This window comes from Equus quagga, chromosome 4 (genome assembly GCF_021613505.1).
Source record: "Equus quagga isolate Etosha38 chromosome 4, UCLA_HA_Equagga_1.0, whole genome shotgun sequence".
Lineage (NCBI taxonomy): Eukaryota > Metazoa > Chordata > Mammalia > Perissodactyla > Equidae > Equus > Equus quagga.
The window spans coordinates 103667734-103680584 of NC_060270.1; the positions used below are offsets into that span (position 1 = coordinate 103667734).

Genomic DNA, 12851 nt, shown 5'->3' on the forward strand with positions numbered 1-12851 from the left:
CTTGGAAAAAGAAATTCAATCAAGGAAATAAACTGTGCTGTGCCAGAATTGACTTGCAATTGAGGACATGTCACGAGAGAGGTACAGCAGGCAGAGTTTTAAGGAAAATTTTGCCTTTAGGAAGCAAAGACACAGCCCAAATTAACACTCAGGTATTACTGAGGTAACTCAAGAAATGGAAACTTGGTCTGAAGCCAAAGAAATGTTAACGGTGTTAACAATTCCTAAGAGAAATGAGATAGATCCAGGTGACCGTTTAAAAGACTCTACCTTCCCTGTGAATGGAGAGTTGTTAAGGATTCCAAACAGATTTGGACACATATAATACATCAAAATAAAACCTGCAGGTAGTAAGGACAAGTGTAAAATGAACTTAACAAAGTGGAAAAAAAACTATTGGCGAATATTTAACAGATCTCTCGTGGTTGAAATACTCTAAGTCTCTAAACAATGTAAGAAGCCACCAAGGATTAATAAATTCTACTCTTTAAGTAAAATTCGTGTATATCTCTATAATACACATTAGAAACGAAATTTAAAAAAATTGAGATGAACATTTTCAATCAATATGACAAAGGTTCATATGCATGTAATATTCAAAGAAGTCATATAGATTGATTACAACAAATACAGAGTTACAAATATTCACAGGGAGAGGCAACATTTATAAACAAAATAGTTTACAGAAAAGAAAATGCAAATGGCCAGTAGAAGCTGGGAACATTTTTCAAATTCAAAAGTAATAAAAATGTAACTTTTATCCTTTCAATAGAACTTATCCTCAGAGTTGATGAAAAATCCATAATACATATTCATTCTTATATACTGATGGAAGGAATGTAAATTTTGGTCTTTTTATAAATGCGAAAGTACACCATAATCTTTCACCATACACAAAAATTAACTCAAAATTGATTAGACTTGAATGTAAGATGTTAAACCATTAAATTCCTAGAAGAAAATATTGGGAGTACACTCCTTGACTTTGGTCTTAGCAGCATCTTTTTGAATACCATGTCTACTCAGGCAAGGGAAACAAAAGGAAAAATAAACAAATGGGACTACATCAGACTAAAAAGCTTCTACAAGGCAAAGGAAATCACGAACAAAATGAAAAGATAACCCACCAACTGGGAGAAAATATTTGCAAATCATATATCCAAATAATTATAAAATAATCTGTCTACAAAGATTATCATGACACAATTTAATAAGCAAAAATGTAAGATACAAAATATGTATTTTAATCAAAAAGACAGATAACAAGTTTTGGTGAATATGTGAAGAAATTGGAACCCTATGTATTGCTGATGAAGATGAAAAATGGTGCAACTAATTTGGAAAGATTTTGGCAGTTCCTCGAAAGGTTAGACATAAAGTTATCATATGACCCAGCAATTCCACCTCTAGGTGTATACCCAAGAGCAGTGAAAACACACATCCACACAAAAACTTGTACATGAATGTTCACAGCATTACTCATAATAGCCAAAAGGTAGAAACAACCCAACTGTCCATCAGCTGATGAATGGACAAGAAAATGTGGTATACCCATACAATGGAATAGTATTTAGCCTTAAGAGAAAGTACTTATACATGTTAACAACATGGATGAACATACGTGAACATGGATGAACAACTTGAAAACATTATGCTAAGTAAAGGAAGATAGACATAAAAGGCTCTGTATTATATGATTCCATTTATATGAATGAATAGGCAAATCCATAGAGAAAGTATACTAGTGGTCGCCAGGGACTGGTGGAAGGGGAGAACGAGGAATGCCTGCTAGTGGGTACAAGGTTTTACAGGTACTTTTGAGTAACGAATAATTTGTGGACTTAGGCAGTGGTGATAGTTACACAACTTTGTGAATATATTAAAAACCACTGAATTGTATACTTTAAAAGAGTGAATTTTATCTCACTAAAAAGTGAAAAATATATACTAAAACACTAATTTCATTTATTTAAAACATGTGTCAATATATAAAGTAGAAGAATTATTGTAAACACATACCAAATTGTTGATGACGGATATTGCTAGGTCTTGGAATTTTGTACTATTTTATGGTCTTTATTACATAGTTTGATATTTTTCAAGTTTTCTATAAAAAACACAGTTCTCTGGAGTCGGAGAAGGTCAAGTCAGAAACATGCTAATTATTAGGCTTGTGTTCTTGGGCAGTTTTATAATTCCTTTGAACCTCAGTTCCTTATCTATAAAACTAGGGTGATAATGTTATATGCCTCATAAGAGTAGTAAATATTAATTGAGATATGTATATATAAAATAAACATATTCTGAAGTATTTACTCCAGTCTCTTCATGCATTTTATAATCGGGAAATGGTTATTTCCTTTAAAAAGCATTTTTTCTTAATTTTGTGACCTCACATGTGCCTATGTCTCTTGACTTCAGTTTCTTTATGTTTAAAATGTGAGCGTAGGATTAGATGTTTACTAAGAACCTCTTGTGCTCTAGGGAAGTCATGATATAAAAACCTCATTATAAACGACAATAGATTTTTAAAATGTAGACTTATTATGAAATAATGAAAGAAGTAATTAACTGTTAATAAAGGGTTGCAGAAGCATCAATGTTGCAACACAGTGGCAATGCCGGGCATTTATTGTGGAGGTTTGGGTGTTTGTGACTGCCCCTAGAATTAAAATTTACAACCGGAGAAGAAACTAGTTAAATTGGGTAAAATATATAAAATATAATGTCAATTAATATTTTTTGACTTTACTTGATGTCCCTTTGAAACACTGGCCTTTTGGAAGAAAACGCTGTTGTGAAGCTTCTGTGATCAGTAGAGAGAGACTTTCGCCTCCATGTCCTTTCACTGAGCATGCTAATTGGGAATATTTTTTCCCCTTTCTCCTGACTTCCCTGAGGAAGAATTTTTTCTCAGCATACAGATCACCTCTCTTTGTCATTAGGAAGGTAAGATTTGTCGGATGGGTAAATTTAAGACAATTAGCTCATCTCTGAGCTTGGCTCATCTCTGCCTTCCTTCCTCTTGGGAGCAAGCTATCTTCTGCAGAGACACGCATTCCACTACTGGTCTGGGAGTGTTGCCTCTTTGTGGTGGTGGCCTAGCTCAATTACCGAGGATTGCCTGCAACCTACAAGGCAGAGGTAACAAGGATATTAGTCTGCCAAAGGAACAGACCTGACGCCTACAGTAACCTGCTCACTATAAGCAACAAAGGAACATTTTAGCTTCCATGTTTTTATTGTTTTGTTTTACTTCTGGAATTGTTCAGAACTAGGTAGAAAGGAATAATGCCATTTATGGAGGACCTTTTGGAAATCCCAACAAGTATACCCAGTGGCTGGAAACAGGAGATGAGGAAAGCAGAAAAGCACAGTATAATCCATGCCTACACACCACTTGACCCACCATCACAAAATTGCTTTATTATCAGTCAAGAAAGGTAGAAAAAGCTTAGAACAGTCAGCAAAGAGTGTTTAACAACTGAGCTAAGTTAAATTAGCTTTACACGCATCCCAACAAAGAAGGCCTCAAGGTAGATTTCAAGATTGATAATACACTTGCAAGCTATATCTTAAAACTTGTTTAGCAAGAAGATTGACATTTAGTATACTTCTACTTATTCAGAAAAGGGATGGAAATTTTTTCTCAATAAGATCACAACAAAAGGAGCATGCATAACTTTGCCTCAAGTTTAAACCAAGCCCAACCTGAATAAAATAGGAAAGTCACAGTCTTAGATTGCTTATTCTCTTTTTTGTTAATTTTCATATCAGTGTTTTCATGCAGTTAGAAACAGAGCAGAATTTTGCTTTTTAACAAAAGCAGATAATAAAATATATATTATGATAAGACATGATATTTTTAGTTTATTCTTTGCCTTTAACTCCCATAAGTCTACTGACATGAGGAAATTCCATAGAAATAAATATTTGTTAAATACTTTCTAAAATGACAATTAAATTCATCTAAGGAGGGTATAGGCTTGATCATGCGATAATGAGTTTCTCATCGTTCCCAGAGTCCAAACAGAAGCTGAATGATCATTTGGTAGGGATGACGAGAATTTCTAACACAATGGTCAATAGACACTCTAATCTCTGTCTGTCTTTCCTATTTTTAACATTTGAATTTATAGGTATTTCATCATTTCTACCTTAATCATTGTTTAGGAATACTAAATAACAATCATTTTTCACATCTGTCAAGCAAACATTTTTAGAACGTTTTTTCTTTTGATAACTTCTAACTAAGGAAAACTCTTTCTGGCTATACACCCTAGTCCATCTTTGGCTTTACACACTAAGAATGTTTACGTTATTTAAGACTGTTTAATATCTTCTACCTGGTTGTTTTATCTCTCCTTAATAAGATGGTTATACCATCTGGGAACAATTTATTTTGACATGTAACTACAGTTATGGGCTCATAGCCTCATACTGTTAGGAAACTGAACAAATTGTGTAAATCAATAGTGATTTGGTCTACACCAGTGTTGGAAAGTGTACAGCAAAAGTGTTACTGGATCAAACACGGGTCCCTTCTTGAGAGTTAAGTTAAACTGCTCAGAAGTAGTTGTTTCACAAAATCGATTTTCATTTGTGGCATGCAGCAAAGAGAAAGATGGAAACCATAGGGGATAATTTCCCAAAGCTATGGCCCCCTGAGAACAAGGAGGTGGGTATCTTTATTTGGGAGGGGGAATGAACATTCAAAGGAGAAGTTTCATTATTGTATGTAGAGGCGGGCATAAGCTTGCACATGCATGGTTTGAAGTCACGCTTCTACATGCATTGCATGACCTAAAAATGGCTGCTTCACCTCTCCCAGAGGAGGGGAATTTACGACATTAATGAGGGCAGGTTACTTTAGTACAACTTTTGGCCGCTTGTACAGGTTCCAGTTTTTTTTTTTGAAAGATTTTATTTTTTCCTTTTTCTCCCCAAAGCCCCCTGGTGCATAGTTGTATATTCTTCGTTGTGGGTCCTTCTAGTTGTGGCATGTGGGACGCTGCCTCAGCGTGGTTTGATGAGCAGTGCCATGTCCGCGCCCAAGATTCGAACCAACGAAACACTGGGCCGCCTGCAGCAGAGTGCGTGAACTTAACTACTCGGCCAGGGGGCCAGCCCCAAGGTTTCAGTTTTGTGGTTGTGGTCTGGGCCTGCCTGGTCCAGTTCAGCACAGCTGGGTGCCTGGCCACTGCGGCTTAGAGCTTCTTCCTGGAACATAGCTGAAAATGACATAAGCTCAAGGCCCCAAGTGTTAGATAAAGGAACACCTGTGCCTTTCAAGAATACAAGAGAATTAGGTCAAACATAAAGGGTAGATTTTTAAGCAGAACGAGAGAAGTAGGTTAGGGCTCATGTCTGGTGACAAAAGGATTGCCACACCTTGTCCCTTGAACATTAATCCACTACCCTGTCCTCTTGAGAAGGAAGAGACCTTTGACAGCCTATTCAACATAGGACTGTAGAGAAACAATGTCAATGGAGTCAGTTTGGCCTATAATCAAGAGATGGAATCTAATTACAATCTAGAATGTATACCATGCCAAACATCTAGTACTCCTAATTTTTAAAAATTGAACCATTATTGACATTGCCTCTAACATATAGCATCTTAAATGTTTCAATAAATTTGGAGAATTTGAGAAAGATTATAAATATGGCTCTAGCTCTGGCAAGCAGCATTTTGGCAGGTAAATCATAAGAAATGGCATGCACCTGTGGGTCTTCAATAACTATGAATTGAATAAACTTCATCCTCCTAAATCAAAGGAAGATACAGCTAAAAAAATGCAATAGTGCATGTGGCATTTGTGTGAACAATATTCAATCACATTATATAAATGCAATTCAAAATTGAGCAAATATTATGGGACAGACAGGTGACAGGAATAGGTGACATAACCAAGACATATTCAGTCAAACTTTGCTTTTGCTTAATTTTATTAATGCAATTGCTATTTTATAAGTAGCACAATTACTTTTAGGTGTCTTAGATACAATTACATGTTAAACTATTCTGAAATATAAAACAGCACAGTCATTAACATATATAGCAGGAGATAAGAGCCAAAACATAACTACAATTCTCTGCGTTCAATATACTGCAATGAGTTCAACAAGATGTAAATTATTGAAAATTGTAAATACATTTTAACAGAAGCAGCAAAAAGCAAAATAAATGTTAATAAAGATGAGAACCTGACATAACAATTCCCCAGAGAGAGCCCATAGTTGGATATGTACACTTTTCTTCACCCAATGCGTGCCTTCTCTGTTTCTTGAACCAGTAGGTGCAAAAGAATACTAGGAAGTCCAATATACGCTACCCAATTGACAAGCAGGAACTATTTGAGAGTAAATGGGATTTGAAAAGAAAACTTGTACTTAGCAACAGAAGGCAAATGATCAACACCTACCCAGACAGAGTGATGAATTAGAAAGGTCACCAGCAAAATACACACTTGTGAAGTTGAAATAATAGCCTGAGGGGAGCATCGGGGAGAGGAGAGTGAGAGGCAGACGATTAAGAGATAAGAGAAATACACACACATGTATACACATTATAAGTAAAATAAATATTAATAAACACTCATTTCCATCTTCACAGAGAGAAATGCCATAATGAAGCCGCATGGATAATGTCCAAATATCTTATCAAATTGACCAGTACTGAAAAGTTCTTAGCCATTACCATTTTGAGTTGGTGGTATTATTTTCATTTTATTTCAGATAAAATTCAAAAAAGTAAAAATAAAAACTATTAGGAATGAAACATGTATACAAAAAAAGAAAAAAACCTCAAAATTTTATGTATAACCAGTTTAATAACTGATATTTTTCTTATAGATAACATGTATTTCAAACTTGAATTGCATAATATTTCTGGTCTATTTGGTAAACAACGTTGGGCTGAAAAAAGTAAAGTGTGAATACAGATTTACCCAATGGGATTTAGTAGCTTAGCTCATAGTTGCTTAAAAGACCATAATTGTGCATATAATGCTTAATGTTTATCTTTTAAAAAAGTGCTTAATTGTATAAAAGTATTTTCCCAGAAAATTACTTTTTAATCTTCCTAGAGGCAGCCTTTCCATTCATTCACAAGCACACTAAGAAAAGAAGGCCTTAAGAACAAAAACCATCTTAAATAATAGAAAAGGTAGGCCAAAATGTGGGCATAGTTGGGAAATTCAATGTTTAGGCTGACATGATTATTATTTTATTCTTTGAAACTAATTGCATTTCTATTTAATTCTGTTTCCTACAACAAATTTTATAGGAATAGCTGTAAAGAAGAATTAATTTTGATTCCTGAAATTATGTATGGAAGAAAAAGAAATTTGCCTGAAATCACAAGAGTACAAATTTGACTTTGTGAAATCAAGCCTCCTCAGTCAGGGGAACTAGCTTGTTACTTTACTCTGTGACAGTTAAAGCCGTTTGCAAGCATTTTATAGAATTTAAGAAGCATTTTGAAAAAGCACAAAAAATGATATCTGGGGACACTAATCGTTCCTCACCAATATTCCCTAAACACATTCTTGTTACGTGCTCAGCAAATGCTGCTGCACATGACGGCCACTGCCCGGCATCTTATTGAGAGAACAATTCTGTGAGTCATAAGAAGAGAAACCTTATTTTTCACAGAATCTAATAAAAAATTTAAAAGTGCATTATTATTTATTTCTCCTTTGAAGTCTTAAATATGGTAATTGAAATTCTTCCATGTAGCCTTAGAATTAGAAAACTTGGTGTGAGACTCAGTCTAAAAATTAGGTTTTGACATGGGCTATAAAGCCAAATTTGATATTTCTTTGACTTTTTCTGTTTTTATCAATTTATTTCATAGTTGATTTGAACCACTTGATATTCCTAACATTTATTCAGATAAAAACAAAACAGGATTGCTAATACTCAAACATCCACTGGAAGGCACTTTACATGTACCATTCTAAGAAACCAGTAAATTATTATCATTTATGTTTTCTTCTACCTTCTTATCATTCTTTAATTGGCCATTTTCTTTTACTTACAAATATAAATTAAGAGAATTTTGGCTTTGGTATGGTGGAGAAGCTTTCATTGGTATAACACAACCCTCTCCCAGATAACAATTATAAACTCTAAACAAAATATTTTTTAAGATAAGTATATGAAGGCCTGGGAGATCAAACAAATAGAGATATGAAATTAGGAGAATTATATCTTAAAAGTGAGTTTCACTTTTCTACTAAAACACATTCCAGTCCACATGACATGAGGTGATTAGAACTCAAGCAGAAAACTGCTGTCTCAGTGGCTTGAGGTCTCAGAGGACAGAGTTTGGAGCTGCCAGAGTTACTGGAAATTGTGTGAAGATTCTGGAAAGGAAGAGAACACTGAAAGGATAGGCTCCAAATCTGTGTATAACCATCCTCAAATCATTGGCTGTTTCCTAAACTGTGCATGCATAGAGAAGACTCTAATGATAAGAGTGGAAAACATCAAGTGGAAGGCTGAATTGGCTGGGCAGGGAGCTCAGTTTCTTCCCACAGAAGGGAGATAAAATTTTGAGTTTGTGTTATTCTCAGTGAAACACCACGAGATTGTACCTTAATAGATTATGCTACATAGATGATGTAGCGGGACTACAATATTTATCTTGAAAAAAGATAAAACCAAACAGATCTCTTCTAATAAAGCACAAAAGCAAGCCTACCAAGCTGAATGTTAACAGCCAATAATTCACTGTCTGAAAAACACAAATCAACATTCTTCAGAGGAACTTAATGAATTTCTAGAATTTCTACTAAGTATTATCTACAATATCTAGTATACAATAAAAATTACTAGATACATGAAAACATGTGGGAAAATGTGGCTCATGTTTAAGAGAAAAAAATAGTGAATGAACACAAATTCCAAGATAATCCAAAAGTTGGAATTTATTAGCTCTATAGTAGCTAATAAAAATATATACAAAGATAAAAAGTTGTTATCAAAATGAGTGAATATATGCAGGATCTCAGCAGGGAAAAGGGAAATATAAAAAAATAACAATGGAAATTTTAGAATTTAGAAGGACAATAACTGAAATAAAAGATTCATTGAACCGGATCAACAGATAATTGGAGACGGCCAAAGAAATGATCAACATATGTAGAAAATGTTCAACAGAAATTAACCAATCTTAAAAATAGAGATAAAAATGATAAGAAAAAAAAAGTGCCTCAATAATATGTGACACAAAATCAAGTGTCCTATCACGTGTAATTGGAGTTCCAAAAGGACTGGAGAGAGAAAATGGAACAGAAAAAGCATATGAAGACATAAGAGCTGAACATTTTCAATATTTGACGATGAATATAAACTATAAAGAGCCCAGCAAATGAAAAGTAAGGTAACACAAATAAGACCATCTCTGGACACATGCAGTCAAACTGCCGAAAATCAAAAGAAAAAAAAATGTATATTACAAAGAGAGATACAACTCCATAAATAAATGATGGCTAACATTTCGCTAGGTATAGGGGAGGCCAGAATACAATGTCATCTTTAAAGCGATGACTTTAAAACCAATAACAAGGAAGACTTCCACTTCTGGGAAGATGGAGTGCATGTACTTTTCTCTATTTTTCCTCTAAGTACAACTAAATTCCTGGACACTATATATATATACACACACACACATACATACAGAGAGAGAGAGTGCAGTGGTATGAATTTTGTTCCCCAAAAAATCATATGTTGAATCTCTAAGCCCCGGTACCTCAGAATGTGACTATATTTGGAGATAAGGTTTTGAAGAGGTGATTAAGTTAAAATAGGCCATTAGGGTAGGCCTTAATCTAATCTCACTGGTGCCCTTATAAGAAGAGAAAATTTGGACACACAAACACTAGACATGTGCATGCATAGGGGAAAGAACTTGTGAGGACACAGTAAGAAGGCAGCCATCTACAAGCCAAGAACGGAGGCTTTAGAAGAAACCATGATCATGGACTTCTAGCCTCTGCAACTGTGAGAAAGTAAATTTCTATTGTTTAAGCCACCTGATGTATAGTACTCAATTATGACAGCCCTAGAAAACTAAGATAGTTAGATGATTGATAGATAGATAGATAGACAGAGATATAAATTTGTGTATATGAATGTGTGTGTGCATACGCGTGTGTGCATGTGTATGTAGAACTCTAGGACTCTGAAAGATAGCAGGAAGAAGGTAGACTAGTAGGGAGCTCAGCATCCAATGGACAAAATGGTGGTGAGTTCTGTGGCATCACGTTGTGCTTCATATCCCAGATTTGGAGCTGAAGAAGCTGGCAGCCTAGGAATGCTAAAGAGTACGGACAAAACAGCCTCCATAAAAGCTTGTTCTTTCTAGCCAAGGGACTGGGAAAGACCAGTTTAGCAAGACAGAAAACTTTTAGACAATAACCAATCTACTTCAATCAAAACCACAGAAGAAGCTATGGCCACATCCCTTCCATACCAGCAAAGGCTGAGTGGGAAACCTACACTTCCACTCTCATGAGGCTGTAGTGAAGCGCTGTAACAATCCCCCAGAGGTGGTATCAGAGAAGGTCAAGCAAGGAGTTAGGATTTTCATCTCCACAAGCTGGTGATGAGTCCCTCACCACAGAGTTAATGGAGGCCACAGCCTAGACTTTCACATCCACTCAGCAGTGAGGCCATCTCCACCACAGTGTCAGTGGACTCCACACGGGGAGCTCAAATTCACATGCCCACCAAAGGTGACAAGGAGCTCCTACTCCCTTTGTTCTCAACAAAGGCCAAGTGAGGAAACTGAACTTCCACCTCCATCTGGAAGTAACAAGGCAACATTCCCCTGCTTTCCCCGATGGAGCAATGTCAGAAAAAGACATCTAAACCAGAAGTTTAAATATGATCCAAAGCCTCAGAACATAATACGAAAATGTCCAGATTTCAGTTGAAAATCACTCCTCCTATCAAAAACCAGGAAGATCCCAGTCTCAATTTAAAAAACACAATCAATAGATACGGGACCAAAATGACAGAAATGATAGAATTATCTGACATAAGGAAAACTGGATGAAACCCCAGAGAATTCTGCTAAGTGGAAAATGAAAACAATCTCAGAAAGCACATACTCTATGATTTCATTTACGTAGCTTCTTGAAAAGATAGAGTTGTAGAAATGGAGAGCGGATTTGCGGTTGACAGGCGTTAAGGAGAAGGTAGGGTGTGGCTAATAAAATGGGAACATGAGGGACTGTTGTGATGATGAATATGTTCTGTATCAGTTGAAGCCTTAAGACAAAAACTGACATTTCCTGGAGAGTGAGGAATTCTGCCTCCAGAGTGTAACTTAAAAATCCCACCTGAATTTCTGGCTGTTGGCCTATTCTACATTTTAGATTTCAGACTACGTCAACTCCTGTCTGAACATGCAGATTTCCCACTAGTCAGCCCTCACAATCACATAGGCCAATTCCTCAAAACAAATCTTTTGATATATCCTATTGGTTCTGCTTTCCTGGAGAACCCTGACTAATCAGAGGTGTAGCTGATAAGATAATGATGGTGATACAAGGGGATCATAAAAAGTACCCAATAACCAAAAGAAGGCAGAAAATGAAAAGAACAGAACAAAGAGCACATGACAGGGAGATCTTGCTCCTAGGCTCCCCACTGCAGGCTTTCCTGGGGCCTGTGGGCCTGTGCAGGCATGGCTGCGAGACTCCTGGGCCTGCTCCTTGACCTTGGTGTCCACTGCTGCAGGGGGATGGGCAGCCCTCAGGCCCAGAAGTCACTCAGCCTGTGGCACTGGAGGCCATGGATTGGGCTCCCCACCCTCTACAGCCCTACCTGCTCCTCATACAGTTGGACAAGTCCATTGGAACCTGGCTGCTGTGTCTGCCATGTACTTGGAGCATTGATTTGGCCTTTGAACCAGGTTGTTTTCCAGAGTCATACATATTATACCTCTTTGGCATTGGAGCTGTTCTGATGCATGGAACAGGCTGTACTGTTAATGACATGTGGGACTGGGACTACAATAAAAAATACAGCTCTGAGAGAAGGATCCCTACTTCTTGTCATCACCTACCCACTAACAGAAAGAATTACATACTGGTGCCAATTAGTCTTAGCTTTGGGGTTGACTTTTAATTGAAGAGTGTTCCTTGGATGGTCTGTTATCAAGGGTCCCTATGATCCATCTGTTCACCTGCCTCTTCCTTTTTCTGGAATTGCATGTGCACTAATATATGATACGATTATGCCTATCAGGACAAAAGAGATGATGTTCCGATTGGTCTTAAGTCCACAGCACTGCAGCTCAGTGAAAACACCAAGCAGTGGCTCAGTGGCTTCAGCATCGTGATGCTGGAGGGACTGAGCCTGTGGGAGTGAACAGTGATCAGACCCCTCCCTACAGCCCTGCTCTGGCTGCTGGAGACCAAGTGGCTTGTCAGATCTACACTCTAGACATCCGCTCTTGAGGATTGTGGAAATAAATTTACCTCCAACCAAACAATATGACTAATGGTCTTCTAGAGATTGTCCTTGGGAATTTGTGGAAAGAAAAGAAGACAGACCAAATGAAGAAAAATATAGACAGTAGAATAGAAAATTGGCAAATGAAGTTTATCTAGGAATTTTTAAAACAAATTTTGACAAAGCACTCTCGGGTCTTGTTAGCACATAATTAGACTTGAATAAGCAATCTGTTACAATATATGAAATAATTAAGAATTAGAAGATGAAGACTTAGGGGATTTTGCCCAAATTTTAGTCCAACTATTTGCTAGCAAAATTCTTCCCCTATCACAGAAACCAAGGACTCTTCAGGATTTGAGATGACCTTGAGTATTTAAGTT

The 12851-nt window shown here is 36.5% G+C and overlaps 1 pseudogene; it reads left to right on the top strand.

The window, feature by feature from the left end:
* Window positions 1-11805: 11805 nt before the first annotated feature.
* On the top strand, window positions 11806-12626 carry LOC124238691 (4-hydroxybenzoate polyprenyltransferase, mitochondrial-like; annotated as a pseudogene).
* Window positions 12627-12851: the final 225 nt, after the last annotated feature.